This window comes from Equus caballus, chromosome 6 (assembly GCF_041296265.1).
Source record: "Equus caballus isolate H_3958 breed thoroughbred chromosome 6, TB-T2T, whole genome shotgun sequence".
NCBI classification, from domain to species: domain Eukaryota; kingdom Metazoa; phylum Chordata; class Mammalia; order Perissodactyla; family Equidae; genus Equus; species Equus caballus.
This window is the reverse complement of record NC_091689.1, coordinates 45,830,743-45,844,363: the sequence shown is the minus strand read 5'-3', so window position 1 is coordinate 45,844,363 and position 13,621 is coordinate 45,830,743.

Here is a 13,621-nt window from a genome sequence, read left to right as displayed (position 1 = left end):
CGATCTAAATAAAGTCCTCCCAATACTCTCCTGTGGTACCTTATGATTTTTCATTCCACTTAATCCAGTTTGTAGATATTTTCCTTGGTGTCTGTATTCCCATTATACTATAAGCTTCGTGGGGGCAAGGGATGTGTCTATATGCTCTCACCGTCTAGTTCAGTGACTGCAGGTACTCAATTAATAATTGTTAAATGAAAGAATGAACAAAACCATAACTTTGCCGTTCATCTCAGGCCATCCTTTCTTTGGTTTGTCTGTACAGTTTCTCCAGATCTCTCCTTCTTCCCCTGTGGAGCCTTGGCTTTCCACAGACTAGAAAGTTTGTCTGATGCTTGGGGTAAAGAGGGTTACTGACGGACAAGATGTCATATGTTCCATTTACACCATGGAGTTCTTTGAGTTCTCAGTCTGGGTGGGAACTCTGAACCATTCCAGCCACCCTCCTGGCTCCAGAAGACCGTTCTTCTGGCTGCATTGGTGAGTTCTGCGGTATGTCAGGGCAAGATCACATTGCCTTTTACTCCCAACCACAACAGACCACAAAATGCACTTTGGGAGAAGGGAGGCTGCTTGAGGCCGAGGATTTGGGACTGTCTCCACTCCCTAGATTTGTCTTGGTTTTGAACCTCACAGTTTTATGACTATCTAGGTATTACTTTACATCATCCATAGTTTGATTCCAGATTCCACTGCATGGCTTGGAGACATAGTAAAGTACCTTTATTCCGAAAACCAGCATGGAAGAAAGAGCAGGCGGGATATGGTAAGGGGACGGATCGTTACTAGGGTTGAGAGGCAGGAGCAGCCAGAGTAGAAGGAGGCTATTGACCAAAAGAAGCCTTTCCAGTGCATTCCCCATACAGGAACTGAGGCCCTGAGCTGTGGCCAAGTGGTCCCCTGCTGAAGTCAAATTCATGTTCCTCCCTATGCAGGTCTCTCAGGAGCAAGACCTTTAGGCTTCAGCCCTTCCAGTTACAGGACTGGGAGTAATCACTCCCATACTGGAAATTCTGTATATTTGTATTTATAAAAGGGGCCTCTAAGGAAGTAATGAAAGTTAAATGAGGTCATGAGGGTACAGCCCTGATAGAATAGGATTGGTGTCCTTATAAGAAAAGACATCAGAGAGCTTTCTCTCTCTCTCTCTACATGCTCACAACGAGGGAAGGCCGTGGGAGGACATACCATCTACTAGCCAGGAGAAGAGTCCTTACGAGGAACTGAAGGGGCTGACATCTTGATCTGGGACTTTAAGCCTCCAGAACTGAGAGAAAACACATTTCTGTTGCTTTTGCTACCCGTCTGTGATATTCTGTTATGGCAGCCCAGGCAGATGACTACAAAGGGCCCACAGATCTTCCTCCCCCTTCATTCCAAAACTCACCTCCCTTGGATTCTATTGCATCAGCCCAAGTTGAACAAGCTGTGCTGATATCATAAACAGGAGCAAACTGCAGGCCCCTTAGTCTCCCAAGAGACCTAGCAATGAGTGGACTTTTGACGCCCCTCAAATAATAACCTAGTGGCTACTTACTTGTCCCTTCCTTCCTTTATGGCACTGGCTGGTGTAGACATTGGCTTGGATGATCAGGTAAGGAGAAAGAGCAGCAGAGAAGGCGATGAGAAACGAGAAAACATTCACTTATTTATTTATGCACGCATCATGAGCTTAGTACTTTGCCAGATACTAGGGAAGCAAAAATGGGTGAGATGCTCCCTCCACCCTTAAACCTAACATTTAAAGAAATCAAAGTCTAGTAAAAAATCACAATTCATTGTTATATTTTAAGTTTTTCTGGTATCTATGAATCTTAGATTATAGAGAGTCTGGTTTTATAACTTTCTTTCTCAAAAATTTTCTATTGTTCAATTTTTTTAAGTGTTCAGAAGACAACAGGGGGTGGGTCGCTTTAAGAAACACCAACTGGCAAGGAGCCAGATTAACTAATAAGAAATCTTCAGAATTCTGAATAGAGTAGACCATATATTCTTATGTACATCAGAATGGGCTGACGAGCAATATGACAGCTCTGCCACCAGGGAAATGAATTTCTGATTGAAAGGACATCATCCCAGGGTTTGGACCCTGGCAGTCAGTCTATTGTATGGATTTATTCTTCCTTCCTTCTTTTTTCCTTAACACTTAAAATAGGAAATGCTGGAATGATTTTCTTTCGTTAATGAGAGGAAACCAATTCTGCAAAAAGGGAAGGTGCAGGCATTTTTGCTTCTTGGAACAGGTAAGAGAAATACAATAATGGTGGTCACCAGAGAGCTTGGAGCAAGGATGTTCGACACCCTGGGAGAGAGAAAAGAGAAGGAAAGCAAATACGCTCTCTAGGAGCAACTTGTACTCCAAGGCACAGGCAAGCCCTGAGCAGGGAGGAGGCCAGCTCCAGAGCTCCAGGCCAGAGCTCCTCGCTCAGACTCAGTGTTTCATGAAGATTGCTCTGCTTCTGATCCCTGACTAGGAAGCCGTGAAGTTTAGTTAGAAAGCTACTCGACCGTCACTAGGCTTATTTCTTTAAATATTATGATTTAGTGAAAGCTGATATAAACATGTTGCGCAATTGTTAGTAATGAAAGATGAGCTGCTATTTATGCTTATGTTAACTTTTTTTAGGGAAAGCATGAGGGCCTGGACCGTATGTGACTCTAGGGAGACTTAAAGAGTTAGGACATGTGGTCATAATCCCAGGCATCAGCTCACAAGTGATCTTGAGCTTGGTAGAACACAGCTAACTATAATAAGGAAGGCAAGGTGTGTCCCCTGAGCTGGACTGATGAATATTAAGCGGTGACAAGCATCCCACCTACAGGGCCAACTTGGCACGGAGGGGAGGTGCTGATTTCCTGACGCAGAGCCTCGGGGCCTAAAAGAGTTAACTTTCCCCAAATGCTTCTCCCCTCCCCCATCACAGGGATACCTTGCAGGATGTGGCCTGACTTGTCAGGAGAACAAGAACTTGCAGTTCAACCAGGAACTTGGACTTCCCACACAGAAAAAAAAAGACATGTAGGAAGGGGAAACCAGAAAATTCTCTGAAGGATAAATGAACAAAACAAAACAAAACACAAACCAGGGTTCATACCAGTCCCTTAGACGCCTACCCACAAATTTGTTTGGAGATAAAGGGAATTAGAGGATATGGGGAAAGGTAGAAACAGAGTGAAAATAAAGCCAGTGGGCGGGGCATGTTGTCAGGCACATTTCCATCAAGGTGAGGGGAATGTCTGGGGCCAGGGAGGAGGAGGGGCACTGAGCAGTGGCCTCCTCCTGATCCTTTAAGGTATTCTGTGTTGGGGGAGATAATTCCTTTGGGGCCCTGAGGAGAAACACCTCTGGGTGTTTTCTCAAAGCCTGAGCTTTGAGAACTGTGAAGAGGGAACGAAAGGTTGTGAGGTGGCAGAACGTGACTGGACTTTGTGTTCAGAAGTGCATGGTGCCCCTGGGCATGGATGGACCCAGTTTAGCCTCCGTGTGACATGAAACAAGGTTTAACCAGATTGCATTAGCGTGGGGGCTACCGAAGGATTGAGCATGCGGCATGCATTCATTGGCCATTCATTCAGTATGTGTGAGTTAAAACTCCAAGCCCACGGCACCCCCCCATGGTCCCACTGGACTTCACTCACAGAGCAAATATTAACAGATACAATCAAAAGTTTCAAAATGGTGACTGCAGAGTGTGAAACCTGAGGCCTCTGAGCCTGGCGCCTGGCGTGACTGCTTGGCCCTATCTGCAATGCCTTTCTGAAAACGCTATATTGCTTGTGTAAGCTTAGTTGGTTTTTGTCGTCTGTAACCAAAACTCTGAAGAATACAGAAATTGGCATCAGACAGTGGTATTCAGGAATCTGAAATAAAATTGAGGAATTGGGCCCAGTTGAAGCAAAAGGCAATGGAAATTTATCATATTAACTAATAATAATTTGGCAATTCATGGCTCATAGCATTGAAACAGCCAGGTGAATTACTCCCCACAGGTCCCTAGAGTGTGGTGCTCATGGAGTCAAGGTTTTGGGAGATTGGGCAGCCACTGCTTTGGAAAAATATGGATGATATGAGGAAATCAAGGAATTTGCAGTGGAGTGACTGCTTCTAGATAGCACAAAGAACGAGGATGATGAGATCAAATTTCTAAATTCTCTGCTCCAAGGTTCATAATGAAGCTCAAGGACTTTCCATGACCCTGTTAAAAGAATCCCTTATGTCTTGCAGGCACAGGGTTCAGATAAAAACAATTTCACAGTTTGATCTTATGGGCTGCCAATTTACAACAGTTGAATTCACAACCTCACGAGGTGCCGTCTGTGAAAGTTAGGGCACTGATCAGAAATGACTAGGAAGCTGAGAATTGGAATGGGGATATGTGGGAGCATTAAGAGCTTTTGGAGTAATTCCTGTATTCACGAGCAGAAGCCAACTTTCCTCCTCCCTTGTCTGATAAGGCTGTTAAACTTTGCCTGAAAGCCATGTAACTCTTTTGATGAGTTGATTCTCATCGTGTCTCATTCCAATTGCTCATAATTATCTCCTGACCCATAACTATAAACTTATCTCAACATATCCCAAAGAGCCAATAACAAAGTCAAAGTATATTAGTGAGGAGAGCTCCAGCATCTTTAATCAAAGCTTTAGAGGTTGTTCTCTTTAGGCAGCGATCTGATGAGACACACTGCTTCAGAAGTATGCTTCCCAATTTCAATGGTTTTGGAAAGATCCCAGCATTGCAAAGGGCAAATAGTAGCTCATTATCACCACAAGCAAGGAATACGTGGTTATCATAATAGATAGCATTGTCTGTATAGTTATAAGAATGCTCTCAAATATAGGGATTTTAAGTGATGGCTAATTCATCATGAGATCACTAGGACCAAAAGAAATAGGTGGTCCATGTAGGTACAATTTGGTCTTGGTAACTTACAAATGCCAGCTCTGGTGGACAGAGGCTAGTCTTAGACTCCATGATAAAAGTCATGACCCCTTACCCAAGCTCCGGACATGAAACAGTTCACCAAACTAGAGCCTCTCAAATGAGGAAGTTGGTTGCTCTTAAAAAAGGACCTTAACAAAAATATACTATATACCATGAGTCTTCTTCTTGGCCTTTTCCAAGGAACATTGCACCCATTAAGCAGAGTAAAAGTGACCTAAGGAAAGAGAAATACTCAGACGTGTGGGTAAGTGGTTTCCGTACCTAAGCTAAACTACTTCCTGGGAGCCTGGAACACTGCTGTGACCAGTCAAAATGAGAGCCTAAGAGGATCAGGAGCCACCCATTAGGATGGCTGTTATCATAACAACAGAAAATAACGAGTGTTGGAAACAATATGGAGAAATTGGAACCCTCTTGCATACTGGTGGGAACATAAAATGGTGCAACTACTATGGAAAACAATGTGGCAGTTCCTCAAAAAATGAAAAATAGAATTACCATATGACCCAGAAATTTCACTGCTGGGCATATCCCCCAAAGAACTGAAAGTAAGGACTCAAATCGGTATTTGTGCATCCGTGTTCACAGTAGCATTATTTACAAAAGCTAAAAGGTGGAAGCAACCCAAGCGTCCATCAACAGATGAATATAAACGAAATGAGATATATACATACAATGGAATATTATTCAACCTGAAAAAGGAAGGAAATTCTGACACATACTACAACATGGATGACTGTTAAGGACATTGTGCTAAGTGAAATAAGCCAGTCACAAAAAGATAGATACCATTGATTCCACTTACATAAGGTACCAAGAGTAGTCAAATTCATAGAGACAGAAAGTAAAATGGTGATTTCCAGGGCTTGGACAGAGGAGGAAATGAAGAGTTATCATTTAATGCGTTTCAGTTTGGGAAGACGAAAAAAGTTCTGGAGAGTGATGGTGGTGATGGTTACAAAATAATGTAAATGTATTTAATGCCACTGAACCGTACGCTTAAGAGTGATTAAAATAGTAAATTTTATGAAAGTTTCTAGAAGGTCCAAGAGATTGGCTTATATCAGAAATTCCATTCTAAAATGAAGGAGGAGTTGAAACTTCTATCATCTATAGTCACGTGCCGCTTAACAACAGGCATACGTTCTGAGAAATGTGTCATCAGGTGATTTTGTTGTTGTGCGAACATCGTAGAGTGTACTTACACAGACCTAGATGATATAGGCTACCACACACCTAGGCTGTCTGGTACTGATCTTATGAGCCCACAGTCATAAGTGTGGTTCATCATTGAATGAGATGCCATTATGCAGTACATAACTGTACTATTAAAAAGGAGATTTGATGATTGTTTTGATTTTGGACGCCACAATGACAAATTTGGGTGTGCTGTTCCAGTCCACTTCCCAAGTGATTTGAAGAGCTGCTGCCTTTGAGTAGGACCCCAAACTAGAGAAGTTTCTTCAAATGGTCCAGGCTTCAGTACAAGCAGCCCCACTCTGTGTCCCAAAGTTGCTCAGAAATTCTACAGCAAATAGGGATGCTAGTGGTGTCTGTGGCAAGCCCCAATAAGAGAATTACTGAGGACAAACCTAGGGTTTTTTATCAAAGCAAGTAACTGTTAGCTTGACACTGGACCTTAGTAGAAATTGATAATATGCCATCCATGCCCGGGAGACTTCAACATTAAGTGAAGTTTATATATAGAACCAGGGTCTGGGCAAGTATCGAATGCACCTGTAAATTGTAAATTGTACAAGCAGGTCTTTCACATTCCTGAGCACTCAGTCCTGCCTCGCCACCATTATTCTCTCAACCCTTGACTCTCTGGAAGATTCTCTGTGATCACTTGGCCAAGGAAGAAAGAAAATTGGAGGCTAGTTTGAATAGGACTCTGCAGAACATGTGGATTCAAGCCAGAAGGGGATAGCTAAAGCATTACAGCCCTAACCAAGGATGGCTCAATTTGCTGGAAAAGGAAAATTCTCCCAAGAAGAAACTTCTTTAAAGTGGAAAGACAAAGAGGAAAAACCCTGGGGCCTGCTGCTGGAGCTGCTCAGGCTTAGGAGTGGTCCACATTGTTCCTCAATGCCTTCCCTTCAACCTCTACCATGGCCTTACCAGATCCACACAGGTTTACTCAAATGCTCCCTTAGTAATGCTCCCTATGATGCTCCATATGATGGGAATATGACAATCCCCATTGTAAGAAAACAGAAGAAGATAGTCGCCAAGCAAGACAGAGGCAGAACTTCTCTCTCTCTTTCTCTCTTTCTTTCTCTGTCTCCAATCCTCAAATCTGCAGTGAAGCCTCAAGGTAACTACAGAAAACAAAGCAGAGGCAGAGTTGCTCTCTATCACGTCTACCCGAATCCCATCACTGTATCTCAGCAGGGCCTTAAATGTATCTTCTTTTATATGGCCAAAGCATCCTGTCGTATGAGCTGATGATCCCAAAAGCCCTTGGAAAATTAGAAAATGTTTTATGAGTATGAGATATGGTCGTTGTTGATAGTCTCAAAGTGGATTACCTGTCAGTAGATAGGGGCAGCTGTTAATGAATCCATTGATTGGGTTCAGTTTATGGTTCTGAAATAAAAGACGACTGAGGAGTAAAACACGTATTTAAGAGAAACTTCTCTTACATTAAAATATAGTGGCAGGCTGGGTCCCTGCTGGAATATATAGTCTCACATATGGATTCCTCATTTATAACTGAAAACTCCAGCCAAGCAATAGCGATCACAGTAAACTAAGGAGACCTTGGGTTAAACAAATGATTACAGTCGACAGTAGAGGTGTAAACATGACTCTAATTAATGAATCTATAATCTCTCTTCTGAGGTTTTGGCCATTAGCCATGCTTCTAATTAAACCCAGTGTGGGAGCAGCGCCCCACCAGCCAAGGGGGTGGTGCAGCAGCATTCTGCACTTCTCGGCAGGCTGACCACCCCAGTCGAGATTTTTCGATCTCTATTTCCTTAACTCTTGAAACTAAAATAAGGCTTCGTTTATTAATAAGACTTTCCTCCAAAACATCCTTAGTCTTTGGTCAACGTTTATCTTTCTTCTGCAGGAATATAGAGAAGCTGGGATGGAAAGTAAGAGATGAACATTGTCGCATATTTACCAGATGGCCCTGCCATGGGCCACATAGACCAAGAGATGCAGCAGGTCCTTGCTCTTAAGAGCTAACAAATGAATATTCCTAAAAATAAAACAGTGGTGGGTTTATCTAACTCAGATTGTCAAAGGATATGAGACTTTCAGAAGTTAAGTCCATCCTCCGGTCTCAGAGCATGATTGTCTACTAAGGACTACAGACTACCACCTTCTACCTGAGGTCCACCATGACCTAAATCCATCTCTGGGCTATCAACCTACATTCCATGTGCTTTCAGCCTCCATGAGCCATGTGTGATCAAAATACTCTAAGGAATTGGTGGGTTTCTCACATACGCTCCATGACATCTGTTCTTTAGCCTGCCAGCCATATTTGATGCTAAGAGAGAAAGAGAGAACTGTCTCCCAACAGAATCCTTTGCCATACATCTATCGTGTGGTGTTGACAGTCCTTCATGCAGTGTGGTACAGGGGCAATGATATCTCAGTAAAAATTCTCACTAGGATCCAATGATTTATTTAGCTAACAGCTTAGTTAATTATGTCAGTTTGACAATTTCAAGAGTGAAGGAAAAACACACATGGGCTGGATGAGGAGATTGTCTCAGTAATATTTTATACCAGATATGGTTAGAAAACCCAACGATTTCTTGGTAAAATCTCTAAGCTACCAAGCATTTCCCTATAATCAAGACCACTACTAAATTTTGAAAGAAACGTGTTTTCTCTCCACACTTGCACAAGGCAAAGTAAAGCAAAATAGTAAGTAAACAATAAGCATTTATCTTTCAAAGAATGGAATGTTTCCTCTGGAAGGAAAAGAAACCTTTCACTAGGAATCTGGAGACCTGGATTCCAGTCTCTGCTCTGCTTCTGGATGACTCTCTCTTGACCTTAGCTTTCTTATTGCACAAGCGTAGGATAGACCAGGTTGGAGGCCAAGAGTCCTTGTCGTTCTTGCATGCCAGAACGCTGTAAGACCATGGATGCTCAGGTTGCAGGGGACGCCAAGGGAAATTGGGTGGATGTTGGATTAACAGACATCACAAGTTCTCTGCCTTAGAGTCAAAGCCATATTACCCACTCTGGCTGCAGAAAGCCTTCCTTGTTTCCCATAGCATTACTCTCAACACCTCTACTTCATTTAAAGGATCGATTGTTGCATTTTCTTTACAGAAAATTCTTCCTGATCTCTTTCTCCCATAGGCCTTGAGGCTAGTTATGATTTATTCATCCTTTCCATGCATATTTTTGAGTGCCTACTATATGAAAGACACTGTTCCCAGTACTAGAGATACAGGGAAAAGAAAACAATCTCTGTTGTGAATGGAAATACCTGCTAGAACCTTCCTGCATACCTTCTCACATGAGAAATGGGCCAGGTGTCATGCTCACATTAGGGATGAGAAAAGGAGGAGCCACAGGCAAACAATTTCGGCATTCTGGAGGTGGAAGACAAAAATAGAGTCTGCAAACAGACTGTGATAAAATAGTCCACAAGTTTGTAGCAAAGCCTTGTTCTCTCCCACAACTGGCAATAGTAAGTATAATAGCAATTACTGACATTTACATGGCACTCTATGACTGAGAAACCCCTTTTACAAATAGTCTATCATTCTCTTTAATAGAAACTCTTTAAGGTATTAACAGTATTATTAATTTTGTCTTTTAATAGATGGAATTGATGAATGTACAGAGTTTTAAACAACCATCCCAAGATAACTAGTAAACGGCAGAGCCAAGACTGACTCTGGGTTTTACTGTCTCATACTCTCTCTATTGTGATAAAACTACTCTGAACATTGCTTACTTTATTTTCTTTTTTAAAGGACTGTTTTAGTGGACTGAAGCTTGCCAAAATCTAACTACAAATCATGGAACCTCCCCCATGAACTTACCCACCGTTCCCAGAGTTACTTCTTAAATCTTGTTTTAGCCATTAAATTTTTGTCTGATAAGTAAAGTAGTCACTTTAAATATATAAGAGGAACTCAAAGAGGGGAAAAATGACTAACCTCTCACTATGTTTTGCTTGTCAACTGAGACAAAACAATTCAGGTCCAGAGCTAGAAGTCTACCAGTGGCTCTAGAGATGAGGAGATTTGTGGATCATCTTCGGGTCTGTCAAAGATGCCTCATTTCACTTCCGCTGAGAATGGAGGAAGACAGGAAATACAGAGCTTGTAGCATAAAGAATTTAAATGAAAGACACAATAGAACTTCAAGAAATGAGAGCCAAGATTCCCGGGAATGGATGTGTGCAGCAAGAACATGCAGAATCTGCTTCTCTTGACAAATGGTTCCTCTAAGAGGCTTGAATGGAGGGTAGGAAATGGAGGGTGTGACGGGAATAATTTCATGAGGTTATAGCCAGTCTTCATTGCATAGGCTCAAGGCAGAAGGAGAATGAGTAATGGACAAGGATTCAGATGGTCTGGCTCTCCAGGACTCTGCGCTATCCACCTTTGTACCCTCAGGCCAGATATTTGACTTCTCTGAGCCTTGGTTTCTTCATCTTAATCATAAGTGAGACTAATGGGTCTTGGTCTAACTTCCTTGACAGGTCATCATGAGAAGGATTTGAGATAACTTCCACTATACGTAAGTTCACAAGGGCAAACTTCTTCTGTCTGTTTTTACTATTACTGTATCCAAACTTATGCCTTAAGATATATCCTGGACCTGGTACACAGTAGGCATTCAATAAATGTTTGGTGAATTGATGTATAAATAGCACATGTAAAAATGCTTTGAAATATAGAAAAAATGGAAATGGGAACAGCTATGTCAAATACCTGTGGAGACTATTCCAGTGTAGGTCTCACCACCTCTCTCGCCTCCACACTATCTCATGCTTGTTCCTATCAGTCAGGATGAGTTCAAAAGGGAGGAACCAACAACACTGATCTCTACAAAATGAAATCAAGCTGGGGGCTGTGTTAAGCACAACATAATACACGGCAAAAGTTGATGTGAGGAATGCTATCATTGGTTTCTCTCTTGCACCATCCTCCTTTCTATTTTCCGTAAGTCTTGCTGAAGGGAATGTGAAGGAATCTACTTTGCCACTTTGATTAGAACTCAGTAGGGTCATGGGCATAGAAAGGAGGAGGAAAATCCTCCAAGTCTGTCCTCTTTGAAGAAAGCCTTCTGACAAATCATCCTCCAATTCCTAGAGAGCCCGGTTAGCTTCCGTCCCCATTGACGGCAGGCAATTATGATCAGACAATTGAATAGGCACATACCCTATGTGATCAAAAGAAGCTGGTACCCATCTCTCAGTTTGATATTAAGTTAGCCTTTTTCCAGACAACCAGCCTGCCCCATCACAGAGTTACTTTTCAAATACAAATGTCAAGTGAGGCAGCAGAAATTAATTTAATATGCTTTATGGCCACTGGGTAATACCCAGAAGGCTAACAATGGCAGAACAGAATTATAAAAGAATTGAGAGCGAGAATGCTTTATAGAGCCTGGAGCATTGCCAAGGGCAGGAGAGTAAGTGGGAGAAGGAAACATTGGTAATTGGGGTCAGTGGTCAGCTTTCTTTCCAGCATGAGTGGTTTTTAGAACCACCAAAATTTTTCTTTCAAAGACAGCACACGTTCTCTTTGTTCTGAGGCCTACCTCAGAGACAGGATGCTCAGGTTTTCTGATGTACAAGTACCAGGTGACTGGAGGTGGCAGTAAATTTGGTTCTAGCAATTGCGGAAGTCTTTGTGTGAGGAATTAGGACAGGAGCACCTAATTGGTATTCTGTCTGCAGTGGAACATTTTAGCATTTGATTAAGTGGCTGGCTCTGAAATTAGATCACCTAGATTTGAATTCCACTTTTGCCAGCTATTGACTATGCAACCTTATGCAGTTTACTTAACCTCCCTGTGCCTTAGTCTTCATATCTATAAACTAAAAATAATATTGGCACCTATTTCAGAAGGTTGTTGAACAGATTAAATTAGTTGATACGTGTAAAGCATGGAGAACAGTGACTGGCACAGAGTAAGTACTCAGTTAACATTGGTTACAGTTATCCTGTCAATAGCATGCAATTAGAACTTTCGAGTTTAGATTAGGCATGGCTACCTTGTCCAACTTTCTTCTTTCTCCATTGGTGTCCAGAGATCATAACACTTCTGTGATTCTGTGATCCAGCCCCTACTTTGGGATCTCAATCTCCATCAATAGGAGATAGAGATGAAAGAGCATTTTGGGAATCAAAGTCCTGAGTCTAAGTGCCACTTCACCTACTAACTAGGTCGATGACTGTAGGGGAAAATCACTGTCCCTCTTATAGTCTTGATTTCCTAGTTTTTCAGATGAGAGGATTGGGCTAGTTGCTCTCTAGGAATGCTTCTAGTCTCAAGTTCAAGAAATCTACTGGTCCCCTGGGAGCTCAGAGACTCTCATACCTAAATCCTCAGGCGACTTGGCTTGGCTTCTACTTTGTGTGGAGTGTCAGGGATACATGAGCAGTTCTACTTTTCCACGTTACATTTTCGCCATAGTTTCTGTCTCGCTCTCCTCCCGCTTCTTCCCTTGACAGCTTGGGGTCCTAGTGTGAATAAGTGGGAGGAACTGGAATTTCCAGAATCCAACTAGCCTGAAAAGTTTCTCTTTTTCCCTCACACCACCCCCACATTCCTTTCAGTTTCTCAAGATACCTGATCTTTTCTCTTCTATAGCATCCTCTCAATTGAAGACATCCTGTAAGAGGAGGGGAAACGTGTGAATGGGCCTGTCGCAGGTAGTCATAGAGCCATCATCCTTACCTGAGTTTATTATCAAGTCAGCCAGAAGGTGAAGTCCTGATGTCGTGTGCAGCCAGCAGGAGCGATCCCTTAACGTACACATGGTCTTAAAGGTCAGGATAGGTATGAATTACAATATGGTAATGATTCTTAACTTAGGACCCTGATGTAGAGAAATGATATATGACCATAAAATAGTCCACCAGCACTCTCTTTTGTTTGCATTTGTATGTTTATTTGATTAATATCTAGTACCTCCACAAAACTATAAGTTCCATGAAGATGAGGACTATATTTGTACTTTTTATAGCATACCCAGCATCAAACAGAGTGCCTATACATCACAGGCTCTCAATAAATATTTGTTGAATGAATGAATGAATATAGATTAGTCTATTAGATTAGTCATTTTGAACTCAAAGTCATACAAAGTCCCAGGCTTGGGAATGAAACGGGGAGAGGAAATTCTACCAAGAATTAATGGGAATGGTACAGGAACCATGAAATGGCCAAGATCTTCTGGTCCCTTAACCAGTAAATTCCTGTTATACTATAGGAATCTCTTGATTTGGCCATGTTCATGTTCACATCACTGTCTGCTCCTTCTAAAAAGTGGCCTCAAGAAAATCTCAGTCAAATCATCTCCAGAACTGATCCCCAGAAAGGCAAGACACCGTTAAGAGCTAATCTTCTGGGCAGGTCACAGAGAGTGTATCAGCCAAAATAAAGTTAAAAATGAGCATGGGCATAAAAAACAATTCACCATGACAAAATGGGGCTTATCACAGGAATGCAGTATTCAAAAT